The sequence below is a fragment of the Oenanthe melanoleuca genome, unplaced genomic scaffold (genome assembly GCF_029582105.1).
Source record: "Oenanthe melanoleuca isolate GR-GAL-2019-014 unplaced genomic scaffold, OMel1.0 S077, whole genome shotgun sequence".
NCBI classification, from domain to species: Eukaryota; Metazoa; Chordata; class Aves; order Passeriformes; family Muscicapidae; genus Oenanthe; species Oenanthe melanoleuca.
In genome coordinates, this window is record NW_026612726.1 from 1 (window position 1) to 14695 (window position 14695).

At 45.2% G+C, this 14695-nt stretch overlaps 1 long non-coding RNA gene across 1 annotated transcript; it reads right to left on the bottom strand.

The window, feature by feature from the left end:
• Positions 1 to 2539: 2539 nt before the first annotated feature.
• On the bottom strand, positions 2540 to 5265 carry LOC130266532 (uncharacterized). Its single transcript, XR_008842911.1, has 3 exons — positions 4999 to 5265; positions 3258 to 3867; positions 2540 to 2621 (listed from the first exon to the last, which is right to left on the bottom strand). It is a non-coding gene; the product is annotated as an uncharacterized LOC130266532 (long non-coding RNA).
• Between the last annotated feature and the right edge of the window lie 9430 nt (positions 5266 to 14695).

Below are 14695 nucleotides of genomic sequence, written 5' to 3' on the forward strand. Positions count from 1 at the left end.
GTCAATCAAAGAACAGCCAGGGCTTGTAGTGGTGCCAGTTGGCATCTGCAAGATATCCTGCACAGTTTGTAATTGCAGCTGGCAGAAGCAGAATCCCAGACACAAAGCAATGAATACGAACATTTCCCCTTTTCCTTTTGGAAAAAACACCCACCCTCCCAGTTTCCTAATAGCAGTTAGGAGAAAGTATTTGTCACTGCAAAGGTAGCCAGTGATCAAACTGGTGGGAGCTGGGGTTTTGGAGCAGTCCTGATTTGTTCCTACTTAAAGCAGACAGAGCCCAATCTCAGACACCAGGCCCTGCACACAAACAGGGCTCTAGCTCTCTCTGAAATGAAACTCACTTAACCTGTATGGTAATGTCTATTTAGAGGAGGCGAATGGCACTCAAAGAACAGCCAGGGCTCTAAGTGGTGCCAGTCTGCATCAGAGAGAGATCTTGCACTGTTTGGAATTTTAGCTCAAATAAGCCAATTCTCAGGCAAGGGGCCACGGATACGAACATTGGCCCTTTTTCTTTTGAAAAAAACTCTCACCCTCCCAGTTTCCTAATAGCAGTTAGGGGGAAGTATTTTTCACTCCAAAGGTAGCCAGCATTCCAAGCGGTGGCAGCTGGGGTTTTGGAGAAATCCTGATTTGTTCCTACTTTAAGCATACACAGCCCATTCTCAGGCACAGGGCACTGCACTCAAACAGGGCTCTAGCTCTCTCTGAAATGAAACTCACTTAACCCGTACGGTAATGTCTATTTAGAGGAGGCTTTTGGCACCCAAAGAACAGCCCGGGTCCCAAGTGGTGCCAGTCTGCATTTGCGAGATATTCTTGAATGTTTGGAATTTTTAGCTGGTAGAAGCAGAGTCTCAGGCCCAGGGCCATGGACGCAAACATTGGTCCTTTTCCTTTTGACAAAAACATTCACCCTCCCAGAGTCCTAATAGCAGTTAGGGGGAAGTATTTGTCAATGCAAAGGTAGCCAGTGTTCTAAATGGTGGCAGCTGGAGTTTTGGAGTAGTCCTGATTTGTTTGTACTTTAAGCAGACAGAGCCCGGTCTCAGGCACAAACAGGGCTCTAGCTCTCTCTGAAATGAAACTCACTTAACCTGTATGGTAATGTCTATTGTCTATTGAGGCTTTTGGCACTCAAAGAACAGCCAGGATTCTACGTGGTACCAGTATGCATCTGCGAGAGAGCCTGCACTGTTTGGAATTTTAACTCAAATAAGCCAATTTTCAGGCACAGGGCCCTGGACACAAACAGGGCTCTATTTCTCTCTGAAATGAAACCCACATCGCTTGTGTCCTGGTTTGAAGGACGGGTGTCTGCCAATCAAGGCAGAAGTTTTCCTTTGATACAGAGACCTGAATTCCACTCCCCCCAAGTATTATAAACGTTTGAGTCAAGGACTCTGAGGCAGAGATATGGGGGTAGGAATAACAGCCCTTTTACTAATATATCTAACCGAACAAGCAGAAACAACAGCAGTTTTTAAAATTACCAACGATACGGAACAGATATATTCACCCGACCGAAATCGAGAGGAAATGTTTCTTGGGCTTTAAGACCCTGAAAGAACTTTAAAGTAAAATAAGTCACCTTTTCTTCTGTTTTTTTCTTCTTTCAGGCACTGGCCTCGCCTCTGCGATGCGTGCTGAGCTCTCGCTGCGTGCAGGGGACCGTCAGGCCTGAATGACTGTGATTCCGTATTCTCACTGGGCAATCAGAAATAATTATTAATTAGACCACAGAAATGCTTTCTGAAGCCTTTCCCCTTTGCTTCCCTTTGCCGATATGTCTTCTCTTTTTGCCTTTGAACTTACAGCTGTTCCCTGATGCTTTCCCCTGCCTCACTTCTGTGTAGCTCCTAACTGGGCAAAACTGGGTTAACTTAAAGGGGGGAAGACTTGACAATTTTAGCTGGATTTTTCTAAAATTTCTAATGATACTGAAATTATTTCCGGTTGTCCGGTGAGAAGAACGCAAACTCACGGCCGCTCAGGGCTGACGGTCGCTGAGGGAAATCTGACGCGGTATTAATAAGTAACCTTTCCTGGGGCCAGTCGTCGCCCCGGTCCTCCGCCTTTGGCAAATTTTTGCAGTGAATAGGTTAAGAGTTAGAACTTGGATCCAAATTTCTGACGGCTTTTCTTGGGGAGGGAATAGAGAAATTTTCTAAGTGCCTAGCAAGTAGTTCTGAAACAACAGATGAAATTGAGATGTTAGCCTATTTTTATATAGATGCTGAAAACAGTCAGGTTGAGGTTTGAGCCTTCTTTGTTTAGACAATACTAAATGCCACAAATACCAAAGAACTAACAGACATTTTGTCCTAAGCCTGGCAGCAAAGGTCTAAAGATAAGGGTTACAGATAAGAAAGCCATAAAACATAGTAATTTGGTAGTTTCTATAGATTGCGTGCAAATATGAGGAAATTAGTATATTGTATTAGATTGGTTATTGGAAAATTAGAATATTCATTATAGAAGAATACTTATTGTATTGTGAATGGAAAATTGCTCTCTCTTACCTCCGATTTCTAATCTCTCTCTCTCACCCCCTTATCTCTTACTCTCCATGCTCCACACTCTTTCTTACACCCACACCCTCATAATAAACTGCAAACCTGAAGAACAGAAAATAGTAAGCTCGTAAGTCTGTCCAGCAACCGTACAACAACCCGACTCCCATGGCTTTTTTTTAGAAAGATACTGGACGGTGAATTGTACAACAATTAAAAATTGCACAAAGAATAACAGGCCTGCGCCAAACCTAACCACCCCCATCGTTGCTCCGTCCTAATTTTGGAAGAAATAGCGATAGAGTTGATAAATACTCTCCTTCCGTGCTATTCGGTCCTTTACTGCGCATCCCCGGAGAGCATTTACTCCGCCTTTTGTTCTTGACGGCACCTCTCTCTCCAGCACAAATCCCGCTGGTCGCGGACACAGACGGAGCAGACCTAAAGCAATGGTTCCGGCAGCGCCTGCAATTCCGAGCACCCCGTTCCCTGGAATGCTCGTCCGAGCGCTCGTGGCGGTCTCGCCTTGGCCCGGACTCTCTGTCCTCCGAGGGAGGACGCGGCTCTGGTGCCCCGTTTCCTCTTGCTCCTGCTGACCTGCAAGGCCACGGGTAAACGTAGTCCTTCGGACCTTGCGTCCCTGAACGCCAGGAGAGCTGGCGTTTCACCCGGATCCCAGATTCCCTAGGCGGCCACTCCCAGCAGGGAGGAAAAGAGGAACCCAGCATCTCTCTGACTTACCCCACAGTACGGGCAGGACCAGGAGCCCTCCAGCGCAGACCCCTGGTGCTGAAGCCTCTTGGCTTTGGCTGCTGAAACGCCACGTCTTTTGGCAAAGATGAGAGGACTGTAATGATTTTTCCTGTCCTAAAAGAGAGGAGGAAAAGAAAATTAAGTCCTCTGCAGGAGTCGCAGAATCCCGGCTTTCGCATTTCTGCTCTGATTGCTCGCTGTGGGGTTATATCCAGGTGACACCAATTCAAATACAAAAATGCCTTTTCCCAGCATTTTTATTCCAAACTATTTCAGACATTAAAAGGATGATAATTTTTCTTATTGCGTTCTTTGCTTAATTTTAACAGAACCATTTGAATCCCAGACACCGCTTGTCAGTTATTCAATCCTTTACCGCTTGACTTTGCACAGAGGGACGCCCGGGATGCTGTGTCATGAGAAATCCCAACGCGTGATACGGAAAGGTTTCGAGGTGCTCCGGAACGCGGCCGATCGTACGTTTGTTAGGCCGCTCCAATTCTGTCGCATCAACCTGAGCTGTCCAGGTGAGGCAAAGGCTCTCCTTCGTCCTAGGGAATCGCTGTCTGAGATTACAGATGTCCATCTGGGGCAGCACCTGAAAACAATGTGGGAAAGGCAAAATGAGAATGTTTTCTGTCAGAAAATGAGTAATAATAATAATCAGAACTTCTGGACAGATTTAGTAACATCACTGCCTTTACCAAATAAAACCAATAAAATAGTTAAACTATAAAAAATATTTTAATATTTCTATTCCCATATTTATAATTTATATTCATACATTATACATTATATTTGCATTATTAATATTATACATTTAATATGAATTTATTACTTGTATTTGTTTATACTTAATATTTATATAATTTATTTTTTTATTACACTTATTTTATATTTAGTTTATTAAAAAACCCTTCTCTAACCAAATAAAACCAATAAAACATTTATTTAAGCTATAGTTAGGAAACGTATAAATATAAAAAATACCTGTCTTCTACACCCAGCCATCCCTGTGAAGGATCTGGCACCCTTGTGTCCCTCTGGGGGAGGGCACTCGGCAAGACCCCCCAATTCCCCACTCATCTGCTCCTTCACCGCAGCGTGGCTCCCTCTCCTCGGGACCTTGGGGTGCCCCAAATGACATGGGAGCCCCCGAGTCCCCATCCCCTCCCCCCCTCAGCCTTTTTCCTCACCCCCAAAGAAGGCACAGAATGACTCCAACTGCCCCGAGCAGGAGCACGACACTTTATTTGAACCCTTCCCAGGGGTTCGTGACTTTTTTCAAGTAAGGTGAAGCCAAGGCGTAACACTCATCCGCCATGTGCAATTCTTACACCTTGTAAACGACTCACCGTCGCTTTGACCGCTTCCTTACGCCACAGGTCTGGGGCTGCTCAGGAACGCGGTTCCTGAGAGCCTCGAAAAAATCCTCCTGCCTGACGAAAAGCCCGGGCCCTGGACAGTCTGCGCCCTAAATCGCAGACCGGCCGGGACAGAGGGGAAAAAAAGCCCAGCCGGGAGGGGGAAAACAAAAGCCCTGGCTGGGGATTTTTAATTCTAAATGTAAAAATGAATTGGAAAACCTGAAAGGCAACAGTCATACACACAAGGTTAGAAACAGTCAGCACACGCACTCGCGCAGATTGATGCAAGCCGCGGGCGATGGATGCAAACTCTGACAGACAGACAAACAGTCACACGCTCTCTGGCTGACGGCAAACCTTACTTGAAACACTATACAAAAGAGGATGCTTGAACAAGTCTTGCAGCCGTTGGTCTTCAACTTCGAACAGTGGATTCCGGAAAAAGCAGTAGCATCTGTGGCTGCAGAGACGGATATCGGCCTCAGGGACTTATGACACAATGGGAGGACATCGACAAGTGTTTACTAGAGAGCTAGGAGATATCCCCACACATCAATACCCAAAATCCCACGGAAAAGAGATCAAACACAAAGTTTACAGCTGTTCTACCTAAACCTGATTATGTGCCAGGGCAGGGCACCTCCACCGGTAAGCACGTAGGAGGCCTGTCCAAGTAAGCACACGTAGGAATTCTGTCAAACTAAGCACACATGAGAACCCTGTCAAAGTAAGAACACATAGAAACCCTGCCCAAGCAACCATACAAGCCCTGTAAAGTAAGCACACACAGAAGCCCTGTCAAATTAAGCGCATATTCAGGCTCTGTAAACACATACGAGCCCTGTCAAAATAAGCACGGATGGGAGACCTGTATAAGGAAGCACGTATAGGAGTCCTGTGAAACGAAGCACACATTGGAGCCCTGTCAAAGGACACACACAGAAGAGCCCTGTCAAATTAAGCACATATTCAGGCCCTGTAAAGTGAACACATACAAGCCCTGTCCAAGTAAACACAGAGTCCTGTCAAACTAAGCACACATAGGAGCCCTGACCAAAAAACAACACATAAAAGCCCTGCCAAACTAAGCCCATATAAAAGCCCTGTCTAAGTTAGCACATAGGAGCCCTGTCAAAGTAAGCATATATTCAGAGCCTGTAAAGCAAGCACATGCGAGCCCGGTCCAAGTTAGCACATAGGAGCCTGCACAAGTAAGCACATATTCAGACCCGCTAAACTAAGCACACATTCAGGCCCTGTAAACTAAGCACATATTCAGACCCTGTAAACTAAGCACATATTCAGACCCTCTCCAAGTTAGCACACATAGAAGCCCTGTCTAATTAAGCACATATACAGGCCCTGTAAACTAAGCACACATAAGAGCCTACCTAAATAAGCACACACTCAGGCCCTGAGAACTCAGCACACACTCAGGCCCTGAGAACTCAGCACACACTCAGGCCCTGAGAACTAAGCACACACTCAGGCCCTGAGAACTAAGCACACTCAGGCCCTGAGAACTAAGCACACACTCAGGCCCTGAGAACTCAGCACACACTCAGGCCCTGAGAACTCAGCACACACACAGGAGCCTGCCCAAGTAACACACACTCAGGCCCTGTAAACTAAGCACACAAAGGAGCCTGTGCAAGTAAGCACATATTCAGGCCCTGTAAACTAAGCACATATTCAGGCCCTGTAAACTAAATACACATAGGAGCCTACCCATGTAAGCACATATTCAGACCCTGTAAACTAAGAACATATTCAGACCCTGTAAACTAAGCACATATTCAGACCCTCTCCAAGTTAGCACACATAAAAGCCCTGTCAAATTAAGCACATAACAGGCCCTGTAAACTAAGCACACATAAGAGCCTGCCTAAATAAGCACACACTCAGGGCTGAGAACTCAGCACACACGCAGGCCCTGAGAACTCAGCACACACGCAGGCCCTGAGAACTCAGCACACACAGGAGCCTGCCCAAGTAAGCACATACTCAGGCCCTGAAAACTAAGCACACATAGGAGCCTGTGCAAGTAAGCACATATTCAGGCCCTGTAAACTAAGCACATATTCAGGCCCTGTAAACTAAATACACACAGGAGCCTACCCATGTAAGCACATATTCAGACCCTGTAAAATAAGCACATATTCAGACCCTGTAAAATAAGCACATATTCAGACCCTCTCCAAGTTAGCACACAAAGAAGCCCTGTCAAATTAAGCACACACTCAGGCCCTGAGAACTCAGCACACACTCAGGCCCTGAGAACTCAGCACACACAGGAGCCTGCCCAAGTAAGCACATATTCAGGCGCTGTAAACTAAGCACATATTCAGGCCCTGTAAACTAAATACACACAGGAGCCTGCCCATGTAAGCACATATTCAGGCCCTGTAATCTAAGCACATATTCAGGCCCTGTAAACTTAATACACACAGGAGCCTGCCCATGTAAGCACATATCCAGGCCCTGTAAACTAAGCACATATTCAGGCCCTGTAAACTAAGCACATATTCAGGCCCTGTAAACTAAATACACACAGGAGCCTGCCCATGTAAGCACATATTCAGGCCCTGTAAACTAAGCACATATTCAGGCCCTGTAAACTAAATACACACAGGAGCCTGCCCATGTAAGCATATATTCAGACCCTGTAAACTAAGCACATATTCAGGCCCTGTAAACTAAATACACACAGGAGCCTGCCCATGTAAGCACATATTCAGACCCTGTAAACTAAGCACATATTCAGGCCCTGTAAACTAAATACACACAGGAGCCTGCCCATGTAAGCACATATTCAGGCCCTGTAAATTAAGCACATATTCAGGCCCTGTAAACTAAGCACATATTCAGGCCTGTAAACTAAGCACATATTCAGGCCCTGTAAACTAAATACACACAGGAGCCTGCCCATGTAAGCACATATTCAGGCCCTGTAAACTAAGCACATATTCAGTCCCTGTAAACTAAGCACATATTCAGGCCCTGTAAACGAAGCATATATTCAGGCCCTGTAAACTAAGCACATATTCAGGCCCTGTAAACTAAATACACACAGGAGCCTGCCATGTAAGCACATATTCAGGCCCTGTAAACTAAATACACACAGGAGCCTGCCCATGTAAGCACATATTCAGGCCCTGTAAACTAAGCACATATTCAGGCCCTGTAAACTAAATACACACAGGAGCCTGCCATGTAAGCACATATTCAGGCCCTGTAAACTAAGCACATATTCAGGCCCTGTAAACTAAGCACATATTCAGGCCCTGTAAACTAAATACACACAGGAGCCTGCCCATGTAAGCACATATTCAGGCCCTGTAAACTAAGCACATATTCAGGCCCTGTAAACTAAGCACATATTCAGGCCCTGTAAACTAAATACACACAGGAGCCTGCCCATGTAAGCACATATCAGGCCCTGTAAACTAAGCACATATTCAGGCCCTGTAAACTAAATATACACAGGAGCCTGCCCATGTAAGCACATATTCAGGCCCTGTAAACTAAGCACATATTCAGGCCCTGTAAACTAAGCACATATTCAGGCCTCGTAAACTAAGCACATATTCAGGCCCTGTAAACTAAATACACACAGGAGCCTGACCATGTAAGCACATATTCAGGCCCTGTAAACTAAGCACATATTCAGGCCCTGTAAACTAAATACACACAGGAGCCTGACCATGTAAGCACATATTCAGACCCTGTAAACTAAGCACATATTCAGGCCCTGTAAACTAAATACACACAGGAGCCTGCCCATGTAAGCACATATTCAGGCCCTGTAAACTAAGAACATATTCAGGCCCTGTAAACTAAGCACATATTCAGGCCCTGTAAACTAAATACACACAGGAGCCTGCCCATGTAAGCACATATTCAGGCCCTGTAACCTAAGCACATATTCAGGCCCTGTAAACTAAGCACATATTCAGGCCCTGTAAACTAAGCACATATTCAGGCCCTGTAACCTAAGCACATATTCAGGCCCTGTAAACTAAATACACACAGGAGCCTGCCCATGTAAGCACATATTCAGGCCCTGTAAACTAAATACACACAGGAGCCTGCCCATGTAAGCACATATTCAGGCCCTGTAAACTAAATACACACAGGAGCCTGCCCATGTAAGCACATATTCAGGCCCTGTAAACTAAGCACATATTCAGGCCCCGTAAACTAAGCACATATTCAGGCCCTGTAAACTAAGCACATATTCAGGCCCTGTAAACTAAATACACACAGGACCCTGCCCATGTAAGCACATATTCAGGCCCTGTAAACTAAGCACATATTCAGGCCCTGTAAACAATTACACACAGGAGCCGGCCCATGTAAGCACATATTCAGGCCCTGTAAACTAAGCACATATTCAGGCCCTGCAAACTAAGCACATATTCAGGCCCTGCAAAATAAGGACATATTCAGGCCCTGTAAACTAAGCACATATTCAGGCCCTGTAAACTAAATACACACAGGGCCTGCCCATGTAAGCACATATTCAGGGCCTGTAAACTAAGCACATATTCAGGCCCTGTAAACTAAATACACATGGGCAGGAGCCTGCATGTATTTAGTATTCAGGCCCTGTAACTAAGCACATATTCAGGCCCTGTAAACTAAATACACACAGGAGCCTGCCCATGTAAGCACATATTCAGGCCCTGTAAACTAAGCACATATTCAGGCCCTGTAAACTAAATACACACAGGAGCCTGCCCATGTAAGCACATATTCAGGCCCTGTAAACTAAGCACATATTCAGGCCCTGTAAACTAAATACACACAGGAGCCTGCCCATGTAAGCACATATTCAGGCCCTGTAAACTAAGCACATATTCAGGCCCTGTAAACTAAGCACATATTCAGGCCCTGTAAACTAAGCACATATTCAGGCCCTGTAAACTAAATACACACAGGAGCCTGCCATGTAAGCACATATTCAGGCCCTGTAAACTAAGCACATATTCAGGCCCTGTAAACTAAGCACATATTCAGGCCCTGTAAACTAAATATACACAGGAGCCTGCCCATGTAAGCACATATTCAGGCCCTGTAAACTAAGCACATATTCAGGCCCTGTAAACTAAGCACATATTCAGGCCCTGTAAACTAAATACACACAGGAGCCTGCCCATGTAAGCACATATTCAGGCCTCGTAAACTAAGCACATATTCAGGCCTCGTAAACTAAGCACATATTCAGGCCCTGTAAACTAAGCACATATTCAGGCCCTGTAAACTAAGCACATATTCAGGCCCTGTAAACTAAATACACACAGGAGCCTGCCCATGTAAGCACATATTCAGGCCCTGTAAACTAAGCACATATTCAGGCCCTGTAAACTAAATACACACAGGAGCCTGCCCATGTAAGCACATATTCAGGCCCTGTAAACTAAGAACATATTCAGGCCCTGTAAACTAAGCACATATTCAGGCCCTGTAAACTAAATACACACAGGAGCCTGCCCATGTAAGCACATATTCAGGCCCCGTAAACTAAGCACATATTCAGGCCCTGTAACCTAAGCACATATTCAGGCCCTGTAAACTAAGCACATATTCAGGCCCTGTAAACTAAGCACATATTCAGGCCCTGTAAACTATATACACACAGGAGCCTGCCCATGTAAGCACATATTCAGGCCCTGTAAACTAAATACACACAGGAGCCTGCCCATGTAAGCACATATCCAGGCCCTGTAAATAAATACACACAGGAGCCTGCCCATGTAAGCACATATTCAGGCCCTGTAAACTAAGCACATATTCAGGCCCTGTAAAGTAAATACACACAGGAGCCTGCCCATGTAAGCACATATTCAGGCCGTGTAAACTAAGCACATATTCAGGCCCTGTAAACTAAACACATATTCAGGCCCTGTAAACTAAATACACACAGGAGCCTGCCCATATAAGCACATATTCAGGCCCTGTAAACTAAGCACATATTCAGGCCCCGTAAACTAAGCACATATTCAGGCCCTGTAAACTAAATACACACAGGAGCCTACCCATGTAAGCACATATTCAGGCCCTGTAAACTAAGCACATATTCAGGCCCTGTAAAATAAATACACACAGGAGCCTGCCCATGTAAGCACATATTCAGGCCCTGTAAACTAAGCACATATTCAGGCCCTGTAAACTAAATACACACAGGAGCCTGCCCATGTAAGCACATATCCAGGCCCTGTAAACTAAATACACAGAGGAGCCTGCCCATGTAAGCACATATTCAGACCCTGTAAACTAAGCACATATTCAGGCCCTGTAAACTAAGCACATATTCAGGCCCTGTAAACTAAGCACATATTCAGGCCCTGTAAACTAAATACACACAGGAGCCTGCCCATGTAAGCACATACTCAGGCCTTGTAAACTAAGCACATACTCAGGCCCTGTAAACTAAGCACATATTCAGGCCCTGTAAACTAAATACACACAGGAGCCTGCCCATGTAAGCACATATTCAGGCCCTGTAAACTAAGCATATATTCAGGCCCTGTAAACTAAGCACATATTCAGGCCCTGTAAACTAAGCACATATTCAGGCCTCGTAAACTAAGCACATATTCAGGCCCTGTAAACTAAGCACATATTCAGGCCCTGTAAACTAAGCACATATTCAGGCCCTGTAAACTAAATACACACAGGAGCCTGCCCATGTAAGCACATATTCAGGCCCTGTAAACTAAGCACATATTCAGGCCCTGTAAACTAAATACACACAGGAACCTGCCCATGTAAGCACATATTCAGGCCCTGTAAACTAAGTACATATTCAGGCCCTGTAAACTAAGCACATATTCAGGCCCTGTAAACTAAATACACACAGGAGCCTGCCCATGTAAGCACATATTCAGGCCCTGTAAACTAACTACACACAGGAGCCTGCCCATGTAAGCACATATTCAGGCCCTGTAAACTAAATACACACAGGAGCCTGCCCATGTAAGCACATATTCAGGCCCTGTAACCTAAGCACATATTCAGGCCCTGTAACCTAAGCACATATTCAGGCCCTGTAACCTAAGCACATATTCAGGCCCTGTAAACTAAATACACACAGGAGCCTGCCCATGTAAGCACATATTCAGGCCCTGTAAACTAAATAGTACACAGGAGCCTGCCCATGTAAGCACATATTCAGGCCCTGTAAACTTAGCACATATTCAGGCCCTGTAAACTAAATACACACAGGAGCCTGCCCATGTAAGCACATATTCAGGCCCTGTAAACTAAGCACATATTCAGGCCCTGTAACAGGCCCTGTAAACTAAATACACACAGGAGCCTGCCCATGTAAGCACATATTCAGGCCCTGTAAACTAAGCACATATTCAGGCCCCGTAAACTAAGCACATATTCAGGCCCCGTAAACTAAGCACATATTCAGGCCCTGTAAACTAAGCACATATTCAGGCCCCTGTAAACAAAATACACACAGGAGCCTGCCCATGCAAGCACATATTCAGGCCCTGTAAACTAAATACACACAGGAGCCTGCCCATGTAAGCACATATTCAGGCCCTGTAAACTAAGCACATATTCAGGCCCTGTAAACTAAGCACATATTCAGGCCCTGTAAACTAAATACACACAGGAGCCTGCCCATGTAAGCACATATTCAGGCCCTGTAAAACTAAGCACATATTCAGGCCCTGTAAACTAAATACACACAGGAGCCTGCCCATGTAAGCACATATTCAGTCCCTGTAAACTAAGCACATATTCAGGCCCCGTAAATTAAGCACATATTCAGGCCCCGTAAATTAAGCACATATTCAGGCCCCGTAAATTAAGCACATATTCAGGCCCTGTAAACTAAATACACACAGGAGCCTGCCCATGTAAGCACATATTCAGGCCCTGTAAACTAAGCACATATTCAGGCCCTGTAAACTAAATACACACAGGAGCCTGCCCATGTAAGCACATATTCAGACCCTGTAACCTAAATACACACAGGATCCTGCCCATGTAAGCACATATTCAGGCCCTGTAAACTAAATACACACAGGATCCTGCCCATGTAAGCACATATTCAGGCCCTGTAAACTAAGCACATATTCAGGCCCTGTAAACTAAGCACATATTCAGGCCCTGTAAACTAAATACACACAGGATCCTGCCCATGTAAGCACATATTCAGGCCCTGTAAACTAAGCACATATTCAGGCCTGTAAACTAAGCACATATTCAGGCCCTGTAAACTAAATACACACAGGAGCCTGCCCTTGTAAGCACATATTCAGGCCCTGTAAACTAAGCACATATTCAGGCCCTGTAAACTAAATACATACAGGAGCCTGCCCATGTAAGCACATACTCAGGCCCTGTAAACTAAGCACATATTCAGGCCCTGTAAACTAAATACACACAGGAGCCTGCCCATGTAAGCACATATTCAGGCCCTGTAAATTAAGCACATATTCAGGCCCTGGAAACTAAGCACATATTCAGGCCCTGTAAACTAAATACACACAGGAGCCTGCCCATGTAAGCACATATTCAGGCCTTGTAAACTAAATACACACAGGAGCCTGCCCATGTAAGCACATATTCAGGCCCTGTAAACTAAGCACATATTCAGGCCCTGTAAACTAAATACACACAGGAGCCTGCCCATGTAAGCACATATTCAGGCCCTGTAAACTAAGCACATATTCAGGCCCTGTAAACTAAATACACACAGGAGCCTGCCCTTGTAAGCACATATTCAGGCCCTGTAAACTAAGCACATATTCAGGCCCTGTAAACTAAATACACACAGGAGCCTGCCCATGTAAGCACATATTCAGGCCCTGTAAACTAAGCACATATTCAGGCCCTGTAAACTAAATACACACAGGAGCCTGCCCATGTAAGCACATATTCAGGCCCTGTAAACTAAGCACATATTCAGGCCCTGTAAACTAAATACACACAGGAGCCTGCCCTTGTAAGCACATATTCAGGCCCTGTAAACGAAGCACATATTCAGGCCCTGTAAACTAAGCACATATTCAGGCCCTGTAAACTAAGCACATATTCAGGCCCTGTAAACTAAGCACATATTCAGGCCCTGTAAACTAAGCACATATTCAGGCCCTGTAAACTAAATACACACAGGAGCCTGCCCATGTAAGCACATATTCAGGCCCTGTAAACTAAGCACATATTCAGGCCCTGTAAACTAAGCACATATTCAGGCCCTGTAAACTAAATACACACAGGAGCCTGCCCATGTAAGCACATATTCAGGCCCTGTAAACTAAGCACATATTCAGGCCCTGTAAACTAAATACACACAGGAGCCTGCCCATGTAAGCACATATTCAGGCCCTGTAAACTAAGCACATATTCAGGCCCTGTAAACTAAGCACATATTCAGGCCCTGTAAACTAAATACACACAGGAGCCTGCCCATGTAAGCACATATTCAGGCCCTGTAAACTAAATACACACAGGAGCCTGCCCATGTAAGCACATATTCAGACCCTGTAAACTAAGCACATATTCAGGCCCTGTAAACTAAATACACACAGGAGCCTGCCAATGTAAGCACCTATTCAGGCCCTGTAAACTAAGCACATATTCAGGCCCTGTAAACTAAATACACACAGGAGCCTGCCCATGTAAGCACATATTCAGTCCCTGTAAACTAAATACACACAGGAGCCTGCCCATGTAAGCACATATTCAGGCCCTGTAACCTAAGCACATATTCAGGCCCTGTAACCTAAGCACATATTCAGGCCCTGTAAACTAAGCACATATTCAGGCCCTGTAACCTAAGCACATATTCAGGCCCTGTAAAATAAATACACACAGGAGCCTGCCCATGTAAGCACATATTCAGGCCCTGTAACCTAAGCACATATTCAGGCCCTGTAAACTAAGCACATATTCAGGCCCTGTAAACTAAATACACACAGGAGCCTGCCCATGTAAGGACATATTCAGGCCCTGTAAACTAAGCACATATTCAGGCCCTGTAAACTAAATACACACAGGAGCCTGCCCATGTAAGCACATATTCAGGCCCTGTAA